Here is a 14,752-nt window from a genome sequence, read left to right as displayed (position 1 = left end):
CATTATATTGCATTTTCACTTTTTGTTGTCCTTTTTCCAACATTGTAGAGGTATGTTGTGTTTTTACAAACCGATTCTTTCCTCCCATCGCTACTTTACAGTCAATTATCAAAGGACAGAAATTGAAGTTAACTAAATATTTAGAAAGGAAAAGAATGCAAAAGGACAGGAATGGAAAAGAAAGAAAGAAAAGAAAAGAAAGAAAAGGAAAGGGATTGAAAGGGAAGGGATGGAAATTGGATGAAAGGTAATCTTTGGAAAGGAAAGTAATGCAAAAGGACAGGCAAAGGAAGAAAAAGAAAGGGAAGGCAAAAGAAAGGATGGAAAGGCATGGTGGGAAAAGGAAACCAAAGGAAGTTATGGAAAGATGGAATGGAAAGAAAATGGAATGACAGGCAAATTCGAGGCAATTGAAGGAAAAGTAAGGAAAGACTAAGTACGGAAAGGAAAAGGAAAGCCAAAGGAAAGCCAAAGGAAGGGAAGGTTTTGAGATCTGATTTGCTGGTTCAGTCCTAGTTCATGAGGGGAGGAATCTATCATCCTCCTTTGGCATGGTCTATGTCCTGTGTCCTTGGGCTCCAGATTGCTTGGATCTGTCATACTGGGCATGAGACAAATTCCATCAGCAGATGTCATGATACTCTTGTGGGCTAGGGACCTTGGATGGTGGGTACATATTATTCTGCTGCACATACGGCCCTTGTGAAAGCAAGCCAAAATCAGAGGGAAACATTTGCCCGAAGAACGGAATTTCTACTGCAAAACAATCTACTGCAAAACAATGGTGATAAGCCCCCCTAACAATAAGGAGCATGCCCTCTGCTGGCCACCAGGTTGGAGTATTAGATCACATTCAAGATACAATGTCTGAGCTGAAGATGAGTTGGTCAATAAATCCTTAAGAAATAAATTGGGCTGTACTGACTCAGAAATGCATAATTGCAACACCACAATGATCACTATGTGAACTGTCTTTGGTTTGTTTTAAAGGGGGAAGGATAGATACATTAAAGATATAGAAGAAAGAGTATCATGACGAAAATGTAAAAGCAATGTGCTGCATCCCGAGTTGAGGAGCTACTCAGGGACCAGTGGCCCTGGTAGCAGTCCGGAAGTGAAAAAGACAACTAATACATGCTTGGAATTACATATTTAAAGCAACTTATTTGGTGAGAGAGAGAGCTCACTGCAGCTTAAGAAAACACAAGCATATGGACTAAAAAAAACAAAAGAAATGCAAATGAAGAAAACATATTCATTCCTTTCACAACACGTAGGCAGCAATAAATAATATCTGCAAACAAATGAAACACAGGCAAGTCATTTTGGGCCACAGCCAGGATTTTAGAGGTCCTGAGGTCATGACCCGAGTCCACTAATTCAGATTTTCAAATCTTTATTTGCCCATAGCAAGTCTCAATTTGACTGATATCTGTCTCACATCACATTAATAGAAAATAATCAGTAATGCGTATACTGCCTGCCAAATAGCACAAGTTATTTTAGCATATACGCTATAAACCATGAACAAAAGGGACGGCTCTGTCCTTATTCAGGGCCTCGCTCCTTTGAATCTATATTTCCAGACTGCATCTGAATATCAGTGAGTTCAGTGTGTTTTCCTTCTTTGCTATTAAGTAACAAGACAAATACTAGTGTCTGTCTGTTTCAAAACTATGAGCTTTAAGCCTTTTTGCTTGTGAATGTTGTGTACATAGCAAAAGGAAACAGAAAGCGGGAGGTGTCTGGGCCCGCTCATCGCTGCTTGCAGCTTTAATTAGGGCCCGAGCACGACCGTGTGAGGTCCCTATTGAATTTGCTAAGATTATATTTTATATTTTTTTGTGTGCCAATGGTCCCATATGGAATCAAGTTTTACTGTAGTTTTGTTACTCGTTTTTGTCTCACACATCAGGTTGCACCCCGTTGTTACCACAGTATACTTTTGCAGCACAGTTAAAATGGCTAATAATTTAATTTTGACAATAATTACAGAAGCAGAGATCCTGAGATAGTGATGACAGGTGTAATCAGTTCTCTATCTTTTAGTATTGGTGCAAAATGATCATCACGAGTGGGCGACAGAGATGCCAAAACATACCGTTTATATCCACCTGGTGTGCTCCCAGACTGCTTATCATCATGACATCAGTTGAGCTGTTAATTAGTGTGTGTGTGTGTGTGTGTGTGTGTGGGGGGGGGTGGGGGTGACAGGTGCTGCTACATTGTATGTAGGGAATGTATACAATACCTCTTAGAGTACACAACCATTGTATTCTGCCATCGCCCCAGTGATACTTCTTCAGGCTGCTACAATACGGCCATTTCCTCTCAACAGTAGCCATGTTTCTATCTAATTGTCATGCAAATTTTCAGTGGACTTTTGAAATGTCGCAAAAAATAAACAAAATAAAATAAGAAATAGGAGCGAAAAAAACAGGCAGCGGCAAGCGTAGTTACGTCAGCAGTTGACGTTACACATGGTTGTAATAAACAAGACGTATGGGTTCCAAACCAGAAACGAATCAGCAGCATGAACCTGAGGGCCACTGATCTTGAAATGGAGAGATGTCCGGAATGTGTTTCAAGCGGGCAAACTGCTGCCAGCCATGTCTCCGTATGTTATGAGAATATCCGGCAAGACGCTGACAGAGGAAACAGCTGATCAGACATGAGTTACAAGTTCGCTACGTCAGAACTTATTCGGCAAAAGTGTTTCCATCTCCCATTTAGCGCATTAAGTCTTTTTCGACAATGACCAAACCCACCTCAAGCCAGCGTAAAAACTTTTTAAGGATTTTTTATTTTATTTTGCCGTTTCCATCAACCTTTTCTAATGCGCATAAAAAAAAACGTTGATGGGACACGGCTAGAGATTCAAGAGTTGTGCTATGCTACAAGCAGCACCAGGTGTCATGGTTTTGGGTTTTCTTGTGTTATTTTGGGGTTCTTGTTCCATGTCTTCTGTTTCCTCTATTCAGCTTTGTTTATTTGCATGTTCAGCGTTAGTTCAGTTATTACCATTTCTGTTCCATTCCCCGTGTTCTTATCTTAGTTTTTAGTCCTGTGTCTTAGTTCATGTCTTAGTGTGTAGTCCTGTCTTAGTTCTTAGATCTGTTTACTAGTTTTATTAGTTTTCCCGTTTAGATTTTACATGCGCTCAGCCATCCTGGTCCATTGTCATTTGTTCTGGGTTCCGTCTGCTTGTCGGTCTGTCTAGTCCGTTTTCTCATCTGTGTCTGTATTTTGATCGTGTTTCATTACTTTGATGTCTTACACCTGTTTGGTGTACTTAATGCCTGTTTTCAGTTAATAATAATAATAATTTTCCAATGGCAACATAGAAGATTCATCTACACTTGAGAAATGACTAAAGCGGTTCATCTTACCCACACACCTCTCATACAAACACCTTAAAGATTTAGCAACTGTTATTTGTGATTGTCAAGCACATACTGTACTGTGTATATACAGCACACTAACGATGCTGTCGATTTTAACGCCTCTGTTTACTGCTGGTGATGATAGTTTGGAATTAAAGCTGAAAGCTTTTCCCCCGTGCTGCTGTAACAAATGATCTCCCCCCCCAGGATCAATTATCTCTTATCTTAGAGAACTAACCACTCATTATTTAGAGGAGCTCTACGTTCTTGTTGCTTAAATAACACTAAGTTAACAAAGGTTGGTTTAATAAAACTAAAAATGGGAAACCACTAACATGACAATGATATTTATACAAATACAGATTCAGGACCTTCCCACCGAGGAACGTTGTGGCTAGGTTTTCAGCAGTAAACTGCCTCAGAGACGGGTTGACCCTGATTCATTTACCAGTGAGTATACGTTCATATTGATTTTTCAGGCTCTGGAAATCCTGGAGTAATTTTTCTCTAGAGTCACAAATTAATTACATTATCCAATGCCAATACTTCAAACATTAGCATACAGGCTAATTCTGTGGTTATGGGTGCTCTCCTGATACTAATATAGAAGAAGAAGTAATATAGGGATTTATTTAGTTATTTATTCTGACCCTTCCCAATCTCTTAAAAAGTAGCCACTGTACTGTTGTTGTTGCATGTATTTATGTGTTTATTGTGTTTATACAGCCATTATGATTACCTGCTAGGAAACAACATTAGCTTGTGGCTAGATCGGTTAAGGGATTTTGTGTATGGGCAACTTTCCAGAACTCGCTGCAGAGCCACACAACACTTCACAAAGCTTATTTCGTGGCTTTCGATGGAAGGTGTCAAATATACAGCCTTTGAAATAAATAGGCTGTTGTCTGAACAGTTGGAATGTCAAACAGTTGCCTTTGTTTTGTGTCATTTCACACTTGATACAATCTCCATAAATTACAGCTGAGTGGAATACCAGATATACAGCTTCTTATGCTAATGATGACCCCAGTAACCTACAAAACTCTGTGACGGTCTAAATAGTGTTTTATGATACATAGTGTCCGAATTTACTTTACTATATAACGGTATAGTATAAAATATTTCAAAAAGTCATTTTGATTGCACAAAATAACAATTAAACACACACTTAAAATATCCTTAAAGAGGTGGTATTTTGCTCATTTTCAGGTTCAAAATCCTATTTAGGGGTTGTACCAGAACAGGTTTACATGGTTTAATTTTCAAAAAAACACCATATTTTTTTGTCATACTGCACATTACTGCAGCTCCTATTTTCACACTGTGCTGAAGGCTTCGTTTTAGCTATGGAGTGATACATCTTGTCTCTAAATGATCTTTGTTGGGAGTTGCACATGTGCAGTTCCTAGTTAAGGACTACTAGCCAATCAGAAGCAGAGATGGGCAGGTCAGCGAAAGGCCGGTAAACAGCTTCGATTCTGCTGTAGGCTACATGTTGCCCACCAGGTTGGCAATTTGGACTGGATCAACAGTTTCAGAGTGGTGAATTATTAATCTGTAACAAAAGTATCTTTCATCCATAAAGTTTTAACTGAGCTCTGTCTCTACATCACAGGAACAACTTTCTGTCCACTGACTGCCTGGAGGGTAGCTAGTGTTTGGAAGGGAGAGCTGTGTGCTGCAGCTCACTGTTTTTCCACCGCTGTTTTTGAGGGCGTCGGACTAGCCGCTCAGTCATTGTGACGTAACAAGAAAGGGAAGCACTACAATCGAGCTGTTTTCAGGCAGTTCAGAGCAGAGTTTTCTGTGGGAGATGTGAACTCCCTTTGGGCTGGACCAAAAACCATAATACCACATCTTTAATGAATGCCTGAAATCACACCAAGCACCTTAATCTAAATCAAGGTCTTTGGTATAGTAGATAGGGAAACCCTAATGTGTCCAGTAATGGGAATAGACAAATACACACCATCCACACAACAACCTTTCCCATTACCTACACATTGATTTGGAATATTCATTATCAATTTAAATTGGTTGAAAGGATGGCATTTTTTACATTAGCTAATGAAATATATTTTAAGGGATTGTTTTTCAGGTATTTCTATGTTTAACCTAGATGTCGGATTAATTGAGTAATGTGGGCTGATTAATGAATACATTAGTGATGTACACATTTATACTATGGTATAAGGAAAATAATACCAGTCTTGGAACCGAGATTATAATGTTATTAGCTTTTTATTAATTTATCTGCAGTCAAATTGTCATTGAACAATAGCTGATGGGATACAAGATTGCTAATCCATGACTGGCGCACGGAAGAGAAAGTCTTGGTCTGGATATCTGTTATCCAAAATCTGCTGGCTACACTTAAAGCCCCGATACATTGGTCATTGGCCACAGAGGCTAAACAGCATGATTGTCAATGGTTCCGAAATTGTAAGGTACCCAACTCCTTTCACTGCTGTGTGCAGCCTAAAATCAGGTTGCTCAAAGAATGACGGAAAAAGGCCAATTATTGCCTGTCTTCTTTTTTAAAAAGACAACAGTTTGTTTTGCTGCCCCTAGAATTGCGGGGCCTGTAGTTTTAAACCACACTTGCTGTTAGGTCTTACGCCAAATCCACCGGGACTGTCTTAAATCTTAAGGATTACAACTTCAATGGGAAAATGTATGGAATGTTAATGTAAAAAAAAATGGGATTCAATGTCATAGTGTCAACAGTCATTTGAACCTCTTTTCTGCAGAAGAGCAATCCACCTGGCAACCAATTTGTCTAAGGCATGACCTGGTTCGCTGACAGGCTTTCCAGTATTTCTGTAGCTCTCTAGTAACAGCATGTCACTTTTTATCTTACAATATAAATGCATGATTTTTTACCAATCCAGCAGACTAATTAATTTATTCATCACCTCTAGGGTGACCTGTCATTCTCTCTTTGGGGAAAAGCAGAGCATGAACTGACATTAAGGTTGTGTTTCCTACACAGGCAGGACGATGCTAGTTATCCTTTCACACGCTGACAGGAGAGGAAAAAAAAACATGCTCTGAGGTTTCACCCCTCACAAATTCCCAAGTCTCGGGAGGACAGCTGGTCCGATAGCTGAGTACAGGCACCGTGGCACCCACTTTTTATTGGTGCACAATTAAATGCGGGGCTGGGAATGAATTTGGGCACAGAGGCTCATCGATCTAAGACAGCAGGGCTCCCCGTAACCTTGTCTGAAGTCCCCAGATGGTTTATAGTTTTCAGTTAATTTAACCTTCATAGAAGCAGGTACAGTAAACCCCCAGAGTTTCTTTTTTCACACTGCCTTGAAAGCACCATCATATTCGGAATTCCAAGAGCAGTGCAGCCTAATCAAGACCAGAGTGTGGAGCCTCAAAGTTTTAGGAGTTCACTACTTTAACTGGCTAGATATGCACCAGTGGACCTCAGCCACAGGAATCCAGTTTTTGTGGCAATTTATTGAGGACAAGACCTTTCATATGTTCCACTGGCATCCCTGGTGACGGCACTATTGCCTCTGTCCCTGCATGTCACTGCTGTTCTTTAGCTACCTGCTGAAAGATTCTCTTGACTGACCATGTGGACAGCTAGGAAGACTCTGTCCACATCTACTTCCTTGACAGACATCCCTATTTTTGAGCCTGTTAAGGTGACAGTACACACCTTTACACACCTTCTTCATGTATAAGTCATTTAAATGGCTCCTTGGCTTGAGAGCATGGATGGATTCCTGAACGGGCCTGGACCTGAGCCTCTGTATGAACTGAGTGCTAACATTTCTTGTAGGACAGTCAATCAAACAACTACAGTCTCTTTGAGACACACAACAGCCGCAGTTAGACGCAAAATAACCACAAAGAGATGCAAAATGATGACATAGACGTACACAAAACCACTACAAAGCGACTCCAAGCATCCACAATAAGGCACAGAACAACACAACCAGTTGTTTTGGAGTCTCTTTTTGTCTGAGTATCTTGCTTCTATGTAGGAGGCGTGGGGGGCCTTTTTGTCTGTGCCTGGGGGTCCATTGACTCATAATCCATCCATTTTCTGTCTTTTGGCTGGGTGGTGAAAAGCAAGATTTGCCTCTTTTCTCCCAGCCAGTAAAAAGAGAAAAATAAGCTCACGCTACATGATTACTTAATCATTTACATTCTGTAAAAATGCATTCTGAATGAATAGAAAACTAGCATGGTCTGCAACCAGTCAAATCTCCCTTGTATAACTGTGAATCAATAACTGTAATTACTCTCACTATGCTGCTTTTGGCTCTTGGCCCTGCTGTTAGAAGGAACCATTTTTAAGTTATTTCAAGCTTTTGTTTTGCAGCGTGTTGGATCGCTAATGAAGTACAGACAGGAATGTGCAGCATTTCAGGATTATTTTGATAAAGTTGTGCTGTTATTTTCCCTGGGAATTGTGAAATCTGAACTTATCCTCACTTATGTAAATGTTAATCTAAAGTCTCAATGTTCAGAATGAGTGGGTCACACTTGGAGGACCCTTGCCCCTCAAGGTCTAGGGAAAAGACAACATTCACATCAGGCTCTCTCCATGCTAACTGAAATGTGGAGCTGCAGGCTAACTATCTGAACTTGACGTGGAAATCTCTCTCTCAGAAGCACTTTGTTTCTTCACAACCCTTGTATCAATGCATAAAATGTGGCAATACTTTAAGGCTTCATGTTTATGCATGACTGCGCCTTAGCTAAGATCTTTTTTGCATGGTGAGAAAAGCTTGTGGTTCAAGTGTCCGTAAATAGACTCTTGGTCGTCCTAGGTGGGAGGCCTGGTGGAAGTCGGTGAACCCACAAAGAATGTCGAGCTAAACGAAATGTCTTGCCAGTACACCTGATTCACATTAAACCCATTATCTTTGGTCATCCACTCAGCCTGTATGAATTTTTCATAGCTGTTACAGCAGGGGATAGGCTGGCAATGGAGCTGCCATTTATTGTGAAATACAGGAGCTTATTTAGAATCACTGTCTTCAATGTCAGGATTATGTGAGGTGGAAGATTATGGAAATCTCTTTCGATAATATCTGGAGGATTATACATTCATTTTCAGAGTAGCAGAACTTTACTGGCTGCTACAGTTATTTTTTGTGCCCACTGGAAATTTGTAAAGCGCTCCAATGGTACTTACGAATCTAGGTTCCCTCCTAACACAAGTTTTGGGACACTTAAGGTTCGGGGTGGGCTAACAGCTACATAACAACCAAAATGGAACTAAATCATTTCAACCTACTACTAAGAAGAAAAAAGATACATCAAATAAAAATGTTATGCATCACTATGACTCCCAGGGCTGCTACATACAGCATAATACTAAGTATTATATTATATATTTTACAAATGTGGACAACACCATGCTGGATGGCTTGAAGTGGAGAGAGAACAGCACACATCTACAAACACAATGTAGATGGGTTTCTTGACACAACCCTGAGGTCGTAACACTCAGGGATTATTGGTGACAAAACTGAACTCACGCATCAGGTGGACAGAAACATGATACTAATGCTGCGCATATATAATGATAATAATATGTACACATAGTTAACTATGTTATGCCTAATAGTAACTTAATATGTCAGTGTTGTGTTTACAGCTGTCATGCTGCCCCAAATTGGCAAAAAAACTATTAATAGAGGTTTAAAGAAGCCTAACATTTAACACATTTTTAAAGCTGCTCTAATCAATTTTTTTTTCATGTTAACGATATATCAAAAGACTGTGTAATGCAAACGGGGTCATTCATAGGGATAAACCCAGAGAGTTAAACTCTGCAGTTCCCCACAGCTTTACTGAGCTATTTAGCCTCTGTTAGCTCATTGTTTTGGTTTATCCACAAACATTGTTATCCTCAACCTTGTATCCAGCAGCAGCTGTAGAATTTATTTCAACACCTACAAGGCAAAGCTCGATCATGTATTGTTTGACTAAGCCATACTCTACTTCAAGATGTTCTTCTCCATAAACTTTAAACTAAAGGAGATCAAGCATTTACAGATTATGGGCCTGAACTCTATCTCTTTCAAAAGGAAACAAAAAGAAAAAAATAGGTTATGACCCTAATCCACAATGACGAGGCTTGAGAAGTCAGAGTAAGACAATCATTTTTGCACAGAGGTCAGTTCTTTTAAATAAGAATGCTGCTGTGTGGAGAGGAGGAAGACCTTGAGCAGAAAAACTGAAGCGTTCTTCTGTGTGTGCAGACCTGTCCTACACACGCTGACAGCAGAATACTTCCTGATAAAGGAAACAAAAAGAAAAAATAGGTTGCCTGATACCGCTTAAAAGCAAACATCAGAAAAAGGGGTGAAGTGAGTCACTGACCTAGTCTTAGTCAAGGTCTAACACCTCTGTTTACCTCTATATTTTTTTTAACCTTTATTCATTCAGGGGAGCTTCACTGAGAGGAAGGAAGGCCACTATTACACATTCACACCTGGAAGCTGCCCAGTAAAACCACAGCCTGGTCTGCTGGCCACTAAGCAGTGCATTGCTCACGGGCACCTCAGTGGTAGTGAATGAGGGACAGCAAGCATGTATGGTGTACATGTTGCTATATTCACATATATAATTAAAGAGTTTGGGCCCTATTGAAAACAATCTCTAGAACATGGTGTTGGGAATTAGGGTTTCAATGGCATCAATAGTTACATAAAATAATATAATAATAATAATTATTACTATTATTTAATACTTAATATCATTTTACTCATGTTACATTCGGGCAGCACTCTGATATGACTTTATTTATTTAGTCTCATAAAAATACACTGAACTTTCAATTTGAATAATAACAATAATAATAATAACTACAACCAAAATTACAATCAATAGCTAGTAGGTTGAAGGATTTGGAGTTCTACATTGAAGAGGTTGCAGATCTCACTGTTATGCAAAATTAAAGAAACCAGCGTGTATGATCACAAGCATTTATTTCAAACATTAACACACAAGATGAAACCTAACTAAAATGCACTAAAGGACAAAGAGATGTGTGTGTGTGATGGGTGCGTGGGCATGTTGAGTGTGGCCGAAAGAATGTGCATCTGTTTCTGTGTTCTGCACCGTTTGTTCAGTGTGCATGAGCTGCAGACAGAGGAAAGCACAGTGAAGCGGGAGCGTTAAGTTTTCTCTCTCCGTGTGTGTGCCAAATCAGACATGAATATGTGATCTGTGTTACAGCGCCAAGTTAAAAGGAGTGAGTTAGCATGCAAAGACTCCGCGTCCGTGTGGAGCATAGCATTACCAACGTCAGTCTAGCGGTGGCTGAGAACTACGATTTCAGAATAACCTCACGTTAACCTCACGTGGCTGGTCTTTCTGGCCATGTCAAATATGATTTTACTTTGCGGTCTGTTTTGTAATACACAGTTAAAAACTGGGACATTTCCAGGGACACCTGCAGAAGGGGACAGGCAATGAAAACTTCCTCCCATGGTTTCAGGATTGCACTCGATGTGTGATCTTGAGAACAGTGTCCTTGTATGAAAGAGTTCATTAGAAAAGTCATTCAACACTTGGGCAGTTCATTAATAACCTTGGCACTGGTCTGCACTGTCTCTCTTGGATAAGCAAAGAACAGTCAACAAGTTACAAAACAAAAACCCAGACAATGACATGACAATAGTTTGTATCATGTGTGTTTCTTAGTTACTCATCAGGTTTGTGACAACAGGATGGTCAGCGGTGTACATCTGTTAAGCTGAGATGCAGAGAGAGTGGCACCTGAACTTTCTGGAGTGTTTGCTCGTTCACTCATTAGATTGGAGGACAATACTGACTACTCAGTCTAGTGCTCAGTCTGATCTCGGCAGAAGTAGCTGAAGAATGTGTCATCACATTTCCAAAACTTGTTGGATAAGGACATGAGCCCACAGAAAAGGCCAAAAACTCCTGCTTTACCCTTTTACAGGCGGCAGGTGCATGTATGACCGAACTTAAGGTTTGTGACATGCCTCCAGTAGAACTCAGGGGATGCTGGACTGACCCAAGAAATGCAGCGCAGCAGTTACTTTCACAGCAACACGCACAGCTGGCATTAGTCTCCAAATTATCTGACAGGAGATTACAGATGTCTGTCACAGCTTGACAAGATAAACAAAGTTTACAGGGGAACTTGTCTTCGCTGAGGGACAGGTCCTTGACCGGTTGACCCTCTGCCTCAGCTGTCTCCCAATTCTCTGTCCCATCAACAGCTCCATTTGACCACATATGAGCAAATGTACCAATAGCCTGTTTATCTGAGGAGCAGTACTGCGTGATGTTCCAAGCATCTTTCGAGCTCTTGAACATTAAAAGTTGGTGTAGTGTATGTGTTGCTGTTGACCCTTCATTGTCAAAATCCCAAGGTCAGTGAGAGATCAAATCCGACACATCGTGGTTTTAAAGTTGCTAATAAATAAATATATACAGTATGTCGCTGGTGTTTGTTTTGACCTATGTACTTCTTTAGTCAAAATTGTAATTCAGCTACATACAATAGAATTTGACTCTGGTTGTAAGTTGTTTACAATGTATTTAGACATGATAGAAATAGACCTACAGCTAAAAACAAGGACAACAAGGTGTAATTACGTTCATATAAATTGATGAAAAATAGGTGCATATATAAAAAAGCAACAATAACACAACAACATACAATGTCTATACTGTACACTGTTCTGTAGACAGTAAACCAATACAAATAGTGCAAAGGAATACATATTAAATAGGTAAAGTACTTGATTACTTTATATAGCCTACATGAAGTGGAAGAGTTTATACAGCCTGTATACTTGTCTATATACGGTATCTACAGCATGCAAGATTAATAGGTGGGTGATACGTACATGTATGAGCACAGTGTGTATTTTAAAATGTAAATATATCATTTATAATTTGTAGTTAAGTGGAGGTTTCAATGTGACTTAGTGATATAGGGACACTATATGTCATCAGAGTGATGGCCTGAGGAAAAAAGCAGTTGCAGTGCAGTTGGCTGTGTGATGTCTGCATCAGAGCGGGTGAGTTGGCTTATCAAACCTAAAGTAAAACACATTTCAGTCGGCCAGCTGATGTTTTCCACAGTGTGGGGAGACTGTTCCCTGTAGCTGGTGATATCCTGCAGGCCTGTCCACACTGACGCAGGGTTGTTGGCTGAAATCCTGTTTTTCATCTTTTTAGTTCTGATCTCCTTTATTAATGAGTTTCTGGCCTCGACGTACGGGTTTCTTGGAGCGTTCCATTTACCTTGGAAGTCGGAGCTGGGAATGACGTCACGCCCTAGTTGACGGCGTTCCAGTTAACACATCGGAAAACCTCGAAAATTGTGTAAAATGTGTACAAAAATTTCTATGAGACACAAGTAAACAGAAGTGCTAATAAATGGTTTAAACTACAGCTTTCACTAACTGTTGGTACTGCAGCCATGTTGGATCAGTTCTCCTGACTTTCCAATTCAGAAATCCACCTTAAGGGGGCGTTCCCTTTTAAATTTCCTACTTTAAACTCGGAAATTCCAACTTCCCATGTCAAATAGAACGCACCATCTGTCCCCACTTCTGGCTTCTTCCATGGCCTGATGAAGCAGTAAACCGGGTTTATTGTTGTTGCATGTGCAGAAAATTTTAGTCATTGCACAAAATCCGCACAATAGCTGATATAAGATGTCATCAGTGAGTTCAGTGCAACCTCAGAAACACCAATCCGTCAAAGCAGACCTGTAATTTCAGCTTTGCCTCATTGGTCCATCTCCTCACTGTCTTGAGCACAGGCTTAGCAGATTTTCATTTCTGCCTGCAAGTCGGGGGAAGATGAACCAGTGATCAGAGAGTCCCAAAGCTGGATAAGGGACCAAGCAATAGGTATCCTTTAATATGATGGTCTGAACACTTAATGAGCTGTCTGTAGGCAGTTGGCAGTTCGTGACTGATGTTTGCTCTGTTAAAGTCTCCAAGAACAATGAGAAGAGAGTCTGGATGTTTGAGCTCCATGGAAGTTATTTGCCAGGTGTTGTAATGCCTCATTAACACAGGCCTGATTTGGGATTTTAACAATGACCTTCATTTTTTAAAGAAACATATTCCGCCACCTCCCCCGATAGCTCTGTTATACGGTCCGCTTGGCAGATGTAGTGTAAATCCAGTATACGCTCACCAAACTAGGTTTTGATCATTGCATGTGCATCTCCATATTTTTCTATTATTATTATAATTTAAACTTTCAAAACTGTCAAACTGAATCAAACACATTCCAAAGCACCAATGACCAGCATTGGGCAAGTTACTCTGTAATATGTTACTAGTTACTTATTGCTCCTTAAAAAAGTAATTTTATTACTTTACCTATTACTGGGTTATAAAAGTAACTACTTACATTACTCGTTACATTACTAGTTACTTTCCAGTGGTGGTGGGGGTATTCTAATTTTGGACATGTCTGTGCAACAGTGTTCAGGAGAGAGAGAACGAGGGAGCGAGCGAGCGAGGAGGTACTGCACGAATATATGCTCATCAAAACAGTTCCTCAATCAAATATGATTTTAAATACTCAGTAACCCATTACTGCCCAACACTGCCAGTGACGTATAAAGCTTTCGGACGTCATGTTAAGATTGTGGTTTGTGTTCATGTTTTCCTGTTTAAATCTGGTTTTGGTTCTGTTTCTCTGTGTAGTCTTGTTTATTATTTGATTCATTCACGTTCTAGTTTACTTAGTATCTGTTTTCATGGGTTTGGTTTTGGATTCTATGTTTCTATAGCTTTATTTGATCTTGTCATGTTTAGGGTTTTGTAGCTAAGTTTAGTCTTTTGTTCATTTAAGTTTTCTTAGTATCTGTCTTGTCTCATATTCTAGTTTTGTCCTGCATTTTAATTCTTGTCTTAGTGTCTACTTCTGGTCTGTGTACTTCTGTATTATTTTGTGATCTGTCTGCTTATGTTCTGGATCAGTTGTTTATTCCTGGTTATTAGTTTCCCTATGGCCTTATTGGTGTCTGTCTGTTTCCCCTGCTGTCTCTCTGCCTGCCTGTGTCTCATTAGTCCTGATCCCCCTCACCTGTGTTGCTCCTGCCCCGCTCGTTAGTCCCTGTGTGTATATGCCTGCTTGTGTCTTCAGTTTTGGTTATGTCCTTGTTGTCAATGTTGGGTGTTCTGCCTAGTGCTCTGTATATCCCTGGATCACCTTGTTTTTGTTGGATTTACCTCAGTTTGGACTTTACCTTGTGCTTCCACGTAAGTGTAGTTTTTTGAGTTAATAAATCTTTTTGAGCTGTATCCTCGCCTTTTTGTTTTCATTTGGGTCCACACCTCAGTCTTCACTCCGCCAACCCCCCATGACACATCATTTGTCAGGTGATA

This window comes from Micropterus dolomieu, linkage group LG10 (genome assembly GCF_021292245.1).
Source record: "Micropterus dolomieu isolate WLL.071019.BEF.003 ecotype Adirondacks linkage group LG10, ASM2129224v1, whole genome shotgun sequence".
Classification (NCBI taxonomy): Eukaryota; Metazoa; Chordata; class Actinopteri; order Centrarchiformes; family Centrarchidae; genus Micropterus; species Micropterus dolomieu.
This window is presented reverse-complemented; position numbering follows the sequence as displayed.